Below are 15433 nucleotides of genomic sequence, written 5' to 3'. Positions count from 1 at the left end.
TAATAGTAGAAATAATTAAATAAGATTAGATTACATCATCAAATTTTAGAGTGAAAAAAGAAAAAACTACTTTTCAACTCATATTTTCAATTTATCTCCCTATGATTTTACTCAAATTTCAAGCGGGAGCACTTCTTGGATGCAGAATATAATTCCTCATCCAATGAGTACCCATGTTTCATACTTTCGATAGAACATGCTACATGAAAAACATGAATGCAATCAAATATGAGTTGAAAATGTAGTTTTTTATTATTATTAATTTTTTTTTATTGTTTTTAGTTTTTACTCCAAAAATGGTGAATCGTCCCCTATGGTTGACATCATCATATTAAATCCTATTGGTTCGTACAAATTTTTTTTTGGTTGTACTTTTTTTTAGGCCCATTTTAGACCTCAAAATTTCTCTAATGTAGAGTAGAAATCACATGTTCTTTATCTAGTATGATTTCATCAATAGATTGGAGCTCATCTCTTATTTGGGAGATCCTCACAAAATATGAAGATACAATGTCATATTTTGTCATCTTCATTTTTCTTAGTTAAGTATTAAGAATAGTAATTTGTCCAATGTTTTTAATGGTGAATATTTTGGAAAGAGCCTCATACATCCCTTTCGCAGTGTCTATATTGGATATATAGGGGATTAGGTTGTCTTTTACTCTATATATAATTAGATTCATAGCCATGATGTATGTCTCCTTATATTTTTACTTTCCTTCATTGTTTGCGGGTTCCTTCACCTTTCATTGAACAAAATCCAATACTATGTGTTTTGCAAAGATAAGGTCCATCATTTCTTCCATGCTCTATAGTTGGTAGCCCCTTCTAGCTTATTTTTTGTCTTCATTGAAGTTGCCATAGATTTTCTAGATGTAGATTCTTCCCTTTAATAAGCCTTCTACTTATGATCTTGTCTTGAAACCTTTTCTTTGATATTTCCTTCTTTAAATAGACCTTCAAGATGCATTTTTCTTTCTTCTTTCACCTTAGCTCTAGTGCCATGTTCAAAAATAAAAAAGGCAGAAATATTTACTTATGTTGACAATTACTTATGATATTTCTATATTCTTATTAGCTTTCTTTATGTTATTCTTTATCTTCTTCTCACCAAGAAATCATCAACTAAAAATAATTAATATCATTGACACCAAAAGTAGGAACTCAACTAGGGCTAAAAGCCCTATGAAGGGGAAAACCTAATCAAACTCTTCCACTAGTAGATTCAAATCAAATTGAGACAAACCAAGACCTTTGACTAGACCAAAAGACCTTCCTCACTCCACCAAGTCAGCCTTCCAAGATGATTATGCAAACTTCAATAGTCTCTTATTTTCATCCAAATTCAACCAAGCTACAACACAAGATTTCAATCCCTAGCTTCTAAAATTTTGGACCTACTACAGATCTAAAATTTTGGCCCTCCAACAACAACCCAAAACTCGCACATGTGGCAAAATAGAGAAAAATTTGGTTTCCTTTTGCTTGACAAGTGTATCCTTCTTCTTTGATATGTTTTTCTCCTTCTCCTTAGTTATTTCATTCTCTTTTTCTTCTCTAGCTACTGTAGGTCAAACTTTCTTATCTTTTGCTCCAAATGAGGTCAAGTTATTGCGTTTATATAGTGGATTCTATCTCCCAATTAAGAAGACTTGTCTTCATTGATGCTGACTTGGTGGAGGAGGCCTAAATGACTCATTTTTCATCAAAATAATTTTTCTTTCTTGATATACAAAGCCTAAAAAGGGTCTATTACATGATGACATGGATAAGGACTCTTGACATAAATCCTATAATCCTACACTAAAGGCTTTGACCTAGAAATAAAATAATAAAGCATGAAACCCATGCTAATAAATAATTTTTATTTCATAATAAAATTACTTTTTCTTTCTTTTGATAAATATATTACATCTTGACTCAAATACAATTATAAAGACTGACATTAGTTACATTCTTCAACAAGATAGAGCTTGTTAGTCAAGGCCTTTCTATGTTGACAATATTGGTTATGATGATGTGATGATGATGCTTAAAGATGGCTTACTTATCCAACTCTTCTTATGATAACTCTTCAATTTGAGAATGATGTTGTACTAATGGTACAATTATGAACACCTCCCTAGTTAAGAGGGGGTGTTGGAAATGTAACTAGTTTCAGTCTTCATAATTGTTATTGTACTAATTTCAATATTTATCTTATGTAACAAACAAAAGAAGAAAATAAAAAGTTATTATTTTAAAGCATGGGTTTCATGCTATTTATTTATGGTATTCTAGGTAAATTCATGTTCTGCGTGCTTCTAGGGTTTTTTAGGTCATAGGATTTATTGCCATGAGTCAAGAGAGTCAACATCATCTTTATAAGACCCTTTCGAGTAATATATATCATGTAAAAATAATTTATTTTGATTCTAGAAAGCCTTAGAAACCTCCTATTCCAAGTCGGCCCAAAGGGTGGTATTCGAATCACATAGAAAGGTATAAATAGAAGCAGTTCGACCTCATTCACTCACCAATTTGATATGAAATCAAGGAAGTTCAATCTAAAGTGTGAACCTGAGGAAGAAGGACGAGAAGGAAATGAAGAAGAGAGCAACAACTAGAAGATAAGAAAATTAAAGTTTTTCCCTAGTTTTCTCTCACACGTGCACAATTGTTGAGTTGATGCAGGGGTGAAAGTTGCAGGAGATGAGATTTTAGAAGCACTGAAGTTGTAGGTCTAAAATTCTTTAGCTGGGGGTCGAAATTTTGAATCTGAAGCATTTTTAGAAGGTTTTGTCTTTGGTTGACTTCGTGTGACTTTGAACTAGTTGGAAATTCATCTTGAAGGGCTAACTTGGTGCTGGAGGAGACTGCGATCTAGGGTTTTGGGTTTTGTTGGTCTCATTTGAAGAAGATTCTATAAGAAGAGAAGAAATTTTATGGGTTCCCCTTGGTGGGGTTTTTCCCTTGCTTAGAACCTCATATTTGTGTCCATTGTATTTACTATTTTTGTCTTGATATTTGTTTAATGAAAAGATCTAATAAAAAAACAAAAGAAGATAACTGAAGTTCACAAGAAAGTATTAAGGAATAAGGAAAATATTAATTAATAGTTGCCACTTGCATTTTCCAACAATCCTTACATCCATTCGCTATACCTGATGACCCTATGACAAGAGAAAGGGAAATAATAACAAAATAAATAAAAATAATGAAAGTGTACTTGATGATGAGACAATATTGTCAACCTCTTTCTAGATAGGAGAGTGGCTTCTTCGTTATCTTGCACCAACTCCCTCTTACTCCTCCTGCAACATTTTTTATTTTGATGATCCTCATGATTTTCTTTCCTTGATCACATCCTTATCCAAGAGTTAGAAATATTCAAATACTCATGCAGGAAGAAAAAACAATAGTAAAAAATGATAAATCTAAACATGAACAGTGTCATAAATATATAACATGATCTTTGCAAGTACTTATCTTTAATGAGTATTTGTCGGAAGATCTCATTTCCATCTTGATCCCGCCTCCAAGTGTTGCTATTGTCCATCAACCATATGTCAATAACTTCTTCAAAAGAAATGTTTCTGATTGAGTATCACATGTATCCTTTATCTATTCCATTTGGTAGTGAAGTCCAACCATCAATGACCTTTGAATCTATAACATACCATTATCCTAAAGTTTCTCTTAATCTATTGCAGGTATTTGAATAATTGAATGGATTTTTACTGATCACGTCATAACATGAAGAAATTATGCATCATACCAGACCCTTTCCATATCAAGGCCATTTCGAGGGTTTCTCACAAACCCTAACCTATATTGTAAGAACAAGGGTTTCTTAGGGTTTCCTTCAAACCATAACATTCTTTTAGGTCTCTACCATCTTCCTCTATTTCACTCTACTTGATCCATTGGTGTCTTCATAGGGGTGAGCTGAATGAATTTTATTCATCCCAACTATGCTACCATGTTAGCTTTAGGGCTTGATTGTTCTCTGCTATAGATAATTATGCTTTCAAACTCTTCATCATTTACATATTACATTCACCCCATAAAATTATTTCATCATTATAAATTATGTGGAGAGAAAACTAACATAAAAAATGCAGTGGAAATATAAATATCGGTAGAAAAAAGGAATACACAATAGGGACACCAGGATTTAGGTTGGAGACTAGGGAAAAACCCCACAACGGGGAAAAACCCCATAATGAGAAAAAACCAACTAGATTCTTCTTTTATTATGTTTTCATTAATTGTTCAGTTGATAAATGAAGTACAATACGAATGACATACATCAACCAAATTAGTCCTACGAGATCCATCCCAAGTCAGTTCACAACTACATTTGTGAATTGAATGATCCAATCTTTGATAATTAAACAAGACCAAGGGAGCTACTATCATATCACTATCTCAAGTAGCATCATCCATGTCATTGCGATGCCATCAATATTAGGAATCTTCATCATCATTGTCAAGAGTCATCATTACTTCCATAAGAACAAGATTATGTCACATGTATCATTGTCACTTCCATATAAGAGTTGTTGTTACTGTCAATATAACTGTCACTGTCTATGTCAAAGTCTCTGTCATATCAAAGTTATTTTTGTGATGGCACTGGCACATTGTCAACAAGATTACTGCTACTGTCATATAATAAGTTCAGTACTATATTAAGGTCATTGTAATGTCAACATTGTTGTCACTACTATACTACAAGTTCACTATCATATCAAGAGTCTTGTATACATTCAAGGTCTAAGACATCCAAATCATTGCTGTCAAGTATCATGACACAAAGTATAGAGATAAAATATTCAAGCCACAATAAACCAAATGGTAGTATATTATAGTTATGTGAGCCACAGTAATATTGAAAGCAAGTCATATTCGGTAAGATTCCATTGCATATATAACTAATGCGACTACCACACAGTATATTATAAGTCAACATAATTCAATGCCACAAAAGTTTAGTATAGGAGAGATGTTATTGATGCCATCAAATTAAACGAGCCATTGTATATTTTAATGTATGCCATAACATCAATCTGGCCACTGTATATAATTGAGGCTTACCATAGTGTGATGTGTGTATACAATGAATCACTTGTGTATGGAGCAACCCAGAGTCACAAAGTCACTATGTATAAGGCATAATGAGTCTTTTTGTATTAATATGTGCCATTGTGTATAGTGCAAGCCACTATGTACAATTGTGGGGCACTGTATATAGAAGAATATGATATATATAACAACGCACAAAAATGTATCGAACCATTATTGATTTGACCCACAAATATGTTGATGCATGTCATAAAGTAAAGTGTGAGCCATAGAGTGTAGAGCGAGGGACATAATAGAGCATGTCAACCACCGTCATAAAAAATGCATTCTCAAAGATAAATGTGATTCCATTGAATAGAAAAATGATCCACTGAAATATCGATCCATTGTAGAGGATTGTGAGCTACATGACCTTAATTTGAGTCATTGTCTTCAGAATAAGAACCTCACAATACAAAGAAATCCAAATATAATAGAGTGTGAACCTTTAGACATGAGTTATATAAATAATGCAAGTCATAGATTTGTAAAATGAACCATGCATAAAAATACGAACCTCAATAGAAATATTATCCTAAAAGAATATGCGAGCCACTTTTGTATAGAAGAGAATATGTTGTGATGATTTCTCTCTGAATGAGCTCCAAGACTCCCTTTTTATATAATTCAATGTGACCCTTTAATTTTGAAGGCTGACTTGAAATCTAGGAGGGAAATTCAAATTTTCTTATTCAAAAACATATTTTCCAAGTGCTCGCTCAACTAAATTTATCACATTAATAATAATGAGAGGAGTGCCCAATAATATAAATAATATTTTCCTTTGGGGTGAGATGGGCTTCTCTTTGGGTCTTAGGTTTTCTATGGGGAAATTCGTCCCATATCTACCGAAAATTTCAACAATACTAATTAATGGGGTGCCAAATGAGGCCCTTCATTTGTGAGGCCGACTTATTAATTTTGGAGGGAAATACTTTACATTCAAATTTTCCTATTTTAATATTTAAATATATTTTTCAATGTGCCTTAATGAATTCTTTCCAAAATTGGTTTTCCACATTAATTAATAATAATAATATTTCTTTAGCCAATTTCAAATCTCTTTTGGGGCAAGATGGGCTTCATTTGGGGTATTCGGGAAATTCATCCCATAGCTGCCCAAAATGTCAACACTCCTCAACTACGGAGTAATTTCCATCTACATAATAAATCCCATCTTAGATGTATCATAATTTCTACATCATGTCCCATTGAAGAAGAATAATCCACAACCGACAGTAGGGGATATTGATTGAATATCCTTGAAACCCTAATAGAATCCATGCCAAGTTCCATGACCTTCATCTCAGCTGAAAAATGATGCCTCGATCTAAAGAAGAAGAATTATCATAAGGGAGATAAATATGCCACCCTATATATAATGAAGATAGGCAAGATACTACTTACCATAAGAGGTAAGGATCACAATCTATTCTATTATCTATTGATCTTCCCACTTTGACACTCACAAATCAAGTGGTAAAACACCTTGTTGGAGAATGCAGTAGGGAAACTATTAATTAAATCTCTCCTTAACTTTAATAATTGCTTGTGAACTTTATTTGTCGTCTTATGTTTCTTTATTGTATTCTCTCATCAAACAATTATCAAAAACATAAACAATAAAGATAATGGGCACAAAAATTAAGCTCCAAGCTTGGAAAAAACCCCTCCAAGGGAAAAACCCAGAAAATATCTTCTCTTCTTATAGAATCTGCTTCAAATAAGAAATCCAAGCCCCGAACCCGAGACCAAGTCCTCATCCAAGCATCAAATAATACCTCCAAGAATCTCTTCCAGTTAGGTCGAAAATAAACCAAGATAACTATAGTCAATCCTGCTTCAACTGACTTCCTGCTTCAACTTTGGCCCCCATATTTGACCTACAATTTTGACCTGCAACTTCTTCCCTGTAGTAGCTGTAGAAACCCTAATTCCAGCACATATCAATTCTTCAAGAATACTTTCCTTAAACAAGATCAAACTATATCAAAACAAAGTATTCATCTGTCCTGCAACTTGGATCCATAATTCGGCCTCTTGCAATTTAGAACTGCAATTTTCAACTTCCCTTGAAGCTGCAGAAACCCTAACCTTCACACATGTGAGAGAAAAATCAACAAAACAAAATTTCTTCATTCTTCTTGATATATTCTTTCCTTCGCACTTGCTTCCTTCATGTTGCTAGCTTCAAATCGAACTTCTTGATGAGAGAGATTGAATTGATAATAAATTGAGGCCGAAGCTGGGTGTATTTATAACTTTTCCATGTGGTTGGTTTCCCTTCTTTAAGTTGACTTGTAGCTGCCAGGGCCAACTTGTGCTTGGAGGTTTCTATGACTTTCTAGACTCAAAATCAATATCTTTTACAGACTCCATCAAATTCACAATGGAGGTTGAGGTGAATGGGTGTCTTACTTTCCTAGACATCCTTCTCCCTAGAATGAATGATGGTCTTGTTTCTCACCGAGTCCTTTGCAAGAAAAATCACACAGAACAATATCTTCATTCCAATTCTCATCATTTTCCAGCACAAAAATTCAGGGTTCTTAGTACTCTAACCACCTGTGTTTTAAGAATTTCGGATGAGATGCACCTAGAAAAGGAAAAATATCATCTTCTTAAATTTTTTGAAAATAATGGCTATAGAAGATCTCAAGGCCTCAAGGCTTTTAAAATAGCCCATAAAGAATCGAGGGTTAAGCCTCCTAGTGATGGCCCAATATCTAAGGTGTAGCTCTCATTTATCCAGGGGACCACTAACAGGATTGCCCATATTCTGAAGAAGAACAATGTTTCCTCTACTATAAAGCCCCTTAACACCATTAGAAATTCTCTTAGATCAGTTGAAGGCCCTATTAACCCCAAGGATATGAAAGGAGTCTACTCGATCCCATTTTCCTGTGGGGTTCCCTACTTTGGGGAGACCGATGACTCTATTAAATAGAGGATCCAAGAGCATGCAATAGATATCAAGCACAACTAATCTTGCTCATCAGGTCTTATGGAGCATGCAGAGAAATATAAGCACCATGTTTGCATTGAGGATGTGAAGGTCATTGCCAAGGTTTATCACTTCCACCATAGGAAGCTACGAGAGGCTATTGAGATTTAGAAACATGCTATCAATCTCAATAGGGATGATGGGTGGAAATTGAGTAAGAGCTAGATTCCAGTGCTTTCATCTTGATTTTCCCCTCCTTTTCCTTTTTTCTTTATTATAATTTCTTTTATATGTAATAATAGATAATGAATGATTTCATATATGTATAAACAATTAGTAAATATTATATTATATTTATATTTATATTATTCTATTTCTTTATTTATTTATGAAATAAAAATAGGGTTAGTTTGTATTATTAATATGTTTTTTATTTGACTATGGTCCTTTTATAAAAAAAAATTGGTTACTATAATCAATAATACATATATAATAATTTAATATTATTAATAAATGATTACATATTTATATAAACAATTAACGACTAGTTTATAACAACTAGTCTTTAATTGGAATTATATATATATATATATATATATATATATATATATATATATATATATATATATATATATATATATATATATATATATATATATATATTAATTAAATAACTAATTCCTAAGAGCTAGTTTCTAATGTCTAATTCTGGACTTTGATGCATCCTTGTTATTTATTCATTAGGATCTATGGATTTTTTCACCTTTTTCCTGAGGATGAGCCACATTAGCTGGCTCGAAACGTCAACCAAATAATATTGATGTGATTAATCCAAAAGACATACTTACTATGTTACAACTTCCCTGAAAGGGTCTTATATAAATCATAAAGACTCTTTTGACTCAAGAAAAGTATTCTTTTGACATGAAAAAAAACCCTAGAAGCATGAAGAACATGCTTTGCCTAGATGACAATCAAAATGGAGCATGAAACCCATGCTAAAAAGTATTATTTTTCTTTCTTCTTTCTCTTGTAACATAAAATATACATAAATATTTAAGTACATTGACAATTATGAAGATCGAAACTAGTTACATTTTCCAACACTCCCTCTTAACTAGGGAGGTATTCATAATTTTACACCTAGTACAAGGTTATTCTCAAACTGAAGAGTTCTCATAAGAAGAGACATATTGCTAAGCCATATTTAAGCATCAACATCATGACCAACATTTTCAACTTAGTAAGGCAACTTTCACAAGTTCTTTCATATACAAGATCATAATATTGGGAAGTTTTACGTGAGATACCACACTACCTCTACAAGGCACATACCCCATCTAGATGTTCACTATGTATGTCCTTTTAGGAATATTCTTTTCTTAGATTCCCAATCCTACAAAAATATTGGTCCTCTTCAACTACTCTTGTCTTGGATACCTGTCTAATCCTGTAATATTCATAATTAGCCATGGCTAATTGGGATATTCGATTTTGCTCAATTTTGCCTTCTATAATTATTTATAAATAAAAAGGTGAGGAAAGGGGGACATAACTCACTTTATGAATAAAGTAACTCCCTAGTAGCACAACGTTGTAACTTAAAAGGGGAGCCAAGGGGGCCCAAGGACCACGTAGATAAGGGGCCCACATAGACACTTGGAGGGACTGCGCAGATGGAGAAGGAACACGTGGTAAGAGAGAGGCTACGTTGGAGGAGGTGGGCCTTAGGGTTTTGAGAGAGGCTAATGATATAAAGGAGAGAGGAGCCTCCTCATTTTGATCATTCGATTATGTTGCATTTGAGCTAGTCACTTCGACTTGGAGCACGCTGGCTGTTTAGCCTGTCTGCAGCATTGTTTAGTGCATCGAGTGTCTCTGTTCGGAGATCTCACCCTTAGCCCCGAGGGACTTCGAGTGCCTACTTGGGAAAGGTAGTTTCAGCAATATTTTGCAGGAGGAGTGATTTCTAGAGTTGAGGAGGAACTGAGCATTTTGATGACTGTGTAGTCTTGAGAGGGGAGGACGCAGTCTCTTTTGATTGGAGCTTCGGATTGGTTTATGTGGAGGATTTGAGCTTGGAGATTGAGCAAGGGATCAACCCTTGCATATTGGAGGATTTTGGCAGAGTTTCGGGTAAGTTTTGGAGGATTCTCTTTAGGGGCAGTGCAGAGCCTTAAGGGATTGCGTAGATCCCCAAGGGGGTGATTTTCGGGGGTCAGCTATTTTAGAAAAGCTTTCTGGCTTTTATGGGTTTATTGAGCAGAGGCTAATTCCAAAGTTTCAGCATTTTGTGAGGATGGGAATAGCCCCAAATCCTCAATTGATTCCAGCAATAGCAGCAGCACAACAGTTCTCCGGCAGCTTGGACGCAGTTCAGAGAGAGGTTATTTCCTTACAATTCTGAGTGTATTTCTTCACTTGCCTTGTGCAAGTCGAGGTGCTATCTTTTTGATCACCTCTTTTACTCTTTCCATTACTCAGTATAATAAAATGGCTTAGCATTTCTCTTTGCATTTCTCGAGTATCTACTTATATTCCATGTATACATTATTGTATGTTGCATTACTGTTATTTATTTGGTTGGAGTTTGCTTGTGTTTGAGGGATGTCTCTGATAAGGGATATTACAGTGGTATCAGAGCATAGATCTGGCTCAGCCCATGGACCTAGCAGTCTATGACACTAAGGGAGAAGCCCTACATCTGTTACAGAGGTAGGAAATACAGAGATATAGACCATAGGTTGGAGAACACCTACAGAGAGAGAGACTGTGTTCGGGTGGTGGACACAGAACAGGAGGAGCCTGTGGTGAACACAGAACAGGAGGAGCCTGTGGTGGATGCAGAGCAAGAGGATCTGATGGAAGATGAGGACGGGAAGATATTTGCGGACATGCTCCTCAAATCAGTGCAAGATCTGTCGAGGTAGATCGAGGTGATGGGGCAGAGGTTCACGGCGGCGGAGGCTAGATAGCATTAGAACCCATGGGTTTTCCAGGTTGGTGAGGGATCAGGTACATCCCACCATTTGCAAGAGTAGGGTTCCACTCAACATGATATTACTTAGTCAATGGCCTCACATGCCCCTACACGCTCTACCATGCCCACTTTCCTAGGAGCAAACATAGGGGCTGGAGCCCAGCAGGAGGTAGAGCTCGGTCATATGGGCGATTATTTTGCAAAGTACCAGGCCTATGGGCAGGAGTTCAGGGATTCTCTCTCATTCAGAGACTTTTTTCAGCTCCAGTGGGATAGTAGACCCCGTGACCATCACAGAGGATGCTGACATTATCATGATGGAGGCACCCACCACACAACTAGTACATTCCACTTTCCTACATTTGATGGCTCATCAAACAATTCGACAAAGTCTTGGGTGGAGAAGCTAGACATCTCTTTCCAGCTTAACCAGATGTCGGAGATAGAGGCCATCAAGGTGGCGACATTACTTTTGGATGGTGAGGCCTAGGACTGGTGGTTCCATGGGTTGGTTACACTCGGACACTCCATAATGACGACATATGCCGAGTTCACCAGGAGACTGATAGAGAGGTTTGACCAGAGGGATCCAGAATAGCACTTTGTTGATCTGATGAGGCTCAAACAGACCGGAACCCAGAGACCTACATTGCAAACTTATTGAGGGTTTCAGTGATGGTTCCAGATCTATCCGCAACAAGGAGGATCTAAATGTTTGTTGAGGGGTTAGCAGAGCCACTTCAAGGTCTAGTTAGATCCACTAGACCAGCCACACTCCAGGATGGTATTAGCAGGACCTGGGACTTACAGGATGCCTTACCCAGGACCCAGACACCTTACCCCCAGAGACTGGATTTCCAGCCTAAGGGGAAGGACGTGAGGATTCCGCCTCCAAAGGGGAATCCAAGACGAGCATAGATTGATGATGATACCAGGAGGGAGCTGAAGAAGAAGCGATTGTGCTTTACTTGTCAGGAGTCATGGGAACCAAGACATAGATGTGCTACTAGCAAAGCACATTTTATTGAGGTATTCTTCAAGAGCAGTAGGGAAGAGGATGAGGAGGATAATGTGGAGGTAGGAGATAGTCATGCCACGCAGGATCCTTTGCCACCTCCACCACCACTAGTAGGTGGTGCAGCTTTTGCACCTACCAGAGGGGCCCTTGCAACATTGCAAGGAGTTCCCAAGTATTTGATGCTATGTGTACGGGGGACAGTATGTGGCCAGTGAGTATCAGTTTTGGTTGACAGTGGGGCAACCCACAACTTCATCGATGCACAGATGGTTGAGCCGAGAGGTATACAGATAGAGAGCTTCGATGAATTTTCAGTTTTGGTCCCAGGAGATCAGACCATGGTGTGTGCTCGTTATGTTCCAGAGTTATCAGTGACGATGGGCACCTACACACTAACTGACCTCTTTTTCGTGGTTGATATTCCAGACACCAACATGATATTGGGTGTTCAGTGGCTTATCACTCTAGGGAAGGTCATGATAGGTTGGAAGGCCCTAGAGATGGAGTGGGATGATGAGAAGACAAGGAGGCATCAGAAGATACAGGGACAACACACATATCCGCCTTATACTGTTTCGGCTCATCGGATGGAGGCAGTCTTCCGGAAGGGAGTCGTAGAGTGGGTAGTGGAGCTACGTGCATTAGTGGCAGGGACTACAGGGTAGATGGTGCACCCAAAGATACAGTCCATCATTGACCAGTATGCCACAATGTTTGGGGAGATTCCACCAGGAAAGCCACCAGACCAGGGGTTTGAGCACACCATTGAGCTTGAGTAGGGAATACAGGCAGTGATTACTACCCCCTATAGGCATCCCAAGGCCTATCGGGGTGAGATTGAGTAGGCCATTCAGGAGTTGCTAGCTCTTGGGCACATTTGGCCAAGCACGAGTCCTTTTGCTTCTTCTATGGTGTTGGTGAAGAAGAAGGATGAGACATTGTGGATGTGCATTGACTACAGGGCCCTGAATAAGAAGACCCTGAAGAACAGGTACCCCATACCTAGGATCGATGAGTTGATGGATGAGTTGAGAGGAGCACGATTCTTCTCAAAGATTGATTTGAGATCTGGGTACCATCAGATTCATGTGAGGGAGTAGGACATTCCCAAGACTGCCTTCAGGTGTCATTATGGGCACTTTGAGTTTTTGGTGATACCCTATGGGCTAACCAATGCCCCAGCTACATTCCAGTCCTGCATGAATCACATCTTTCACAGTCACTTAAGGAAGTTTGTTTTGGTGTTCTTTGATGATATTCTCATTTACAGCAGGACTTGGGAGGAGCATCTCCAGCACATTGAGACAATGTTACGCATCTTGGAGGAGCAGCAGTTCTATGCCAAGCTCTCCAAGTGTGAGTTTGGGTTGATGGAGATGTTGTACTTGGGACACATCATAGGGGTGGATGGAGTGAGAGTCCACGAGGAGAAGATCAGGGCCATCAGAGATTGGTCGGAACTGAGGAATGTGACAGAACTTTTGGGATTCATTGGCATTTTTACTTACTACTGGAAGTTCATCAAGAATTTCTCACAGCTTGTTGGACCCCTGACAGATCTGACGAGGAAGGGGACATTCAATTGTTCGGATACAGTGCAGTGAGCCTTTGATAGGCTCAAGGAGGTTATGAGCAGCTACCCAGTGCTTGTATTGCCAGATTTTTCGCAGCCATTTGTTTTGGAGTGTGATGCGTTAGGAGAGGGGATCGACGCAGTGTTGATGCAAGGAGGTCACCCTATAGCCTTTGAGAGCCAGAAGCTCCTTTTGAATGAGAGGTTGTATTCTATATACGACAATGAGATGTTAGCCATTATGCATGCATTGGCCAAATTCTGACAGTATTTAGTGGGTAATAGGTTCAGGGTGAGGACTGATCACAACAGCCTCAGGTTCTTTTTGGAGCAGAAACAACTACACGAGAGGTAGCAGAAGTGGGTCAGTAAGATCCAGGCATATGACTTTGACATTGAGTATGTCAAGGGTAAGAACAACGTGGTAGTAGATGCCCTTTGACGTAGACCAGCCACGTTGTCTCTTATGAGCTTGGACACAGACTGGAGGGCTCGACTCTTAGTAGAGTACTCCAAGGACAAATTTGCATGTGAGGTTCTGGATGGGAAGGTGGTGGATGACAGGTACAGAGTAATCGATGAGATCATCTACTATAGGGACCAGATCTTCTTGACTGAGGGATCTCAGCTCAAGAAGAAGATACTTCAGGCATCACATGATTCACCATTGGTCAACCATTAGGGGTTTACCAAAACCTTCAGGGCCATTAGAGAGAGGTTCTCATGGAAGGGCCTCAAGGAGGACGTAATCCAGCATATCCGAGAGTGTGATATTTGCCAGAGGAACAAGGGGGAGATGAACCATCCCACAGGATTATTGTAGCCTGTTCCCATTCCAGAGGGAAAATGGGGAGTATTTCGATGGACTTCATCACAGGGTTGCCCATGGTGCAGGGCAAGGATTGTATCTTTGTCATCATTGATCGATTGACAAAGTACACACATTTTTTCACCATATTCGCACACTACACAAAAGTGCAGGTGGCCGAGCTATTCTTCAGAGAGATCTTCAGGCTACATGGTCTTCCTAAGACCATCATCAGTGACAGGGACAACTGTTTCATGGGTCGGTTTTGGCAGGAGCTTTTCCGGTTGGTGGGGACGGAGTTGACACCGAGTACCAGTTATCACCCACAGACGGATAGGTAGATGGAGATAGTTAACAAGTGGCTGGAGGGCTACTTGCGTAACTATTTCAGTGGGTAGTAGTGAGCATGGCTGAACTGGCTGCATCTGGGGGAGTACTACTACAACAATACGCATCACATGTCCATTGGTATGTTACCATTCTATGCTTTGTATGGATATCATCCTTTATCTTTTGTTGACATGATGTTTGGTGCTAGCAAGGCTCTGAGTGCCAAGATTTGGATCCAAGAGAGTCAGGATATCCTCTGAGCTCCCAAGGATAATATGGCTACAGCGCAGAACCAGCAGAAGTTGTATGCTGACAGGGGTCGGGTGGAGAGACAGTTTGAGGTAGGGGACTTGGTCTACCTATGGTTACAGCCATACCGACAGTCATCACTAAAGCAGAAGGGAGCTGATAAGCTCAAGCCCCGCTTTTATGGGCCATACAGGGTGATACACAGGATTGGATAGGTTTCATATGAACTAGAGCTGCCCCAAGGCAGCAAGATTCATAATGTTTTTCATGTATCATGCCTAAAGAAGGCATTGGGGCAGTAGGTGACAGTGACAGATGAGATACCGCCCACGAATGATGAGGGGCATTTGGTGTTGCATCCAGAGGCTATTATTGATACCAGGGAGAGGCAGCTACAGAGCAAGATAGTCCAGGAATTCTTGGTG

Source organism: Pinus tabuliformis, chromosome 4_2 (assembly GCF_031772625.1).
Source record: "Pinus tabuliformis cultivar Carrire ecotype Pingquan chromosome 4_2, CPIR1, whole genome shotgun sequence".
NCBI classification, from domain to species: domain Eukaryota; kingdom Viridiplantae; phylum Streptophyta; class Pinopsida; order Pinales; family Pinaceae; genus Pinus; species Pinus tabuliformis.
The sequence above is the reverse complement of the archived record's forward strand: the minus strand, read 5'-3'. Positions refer to the sequence as shown.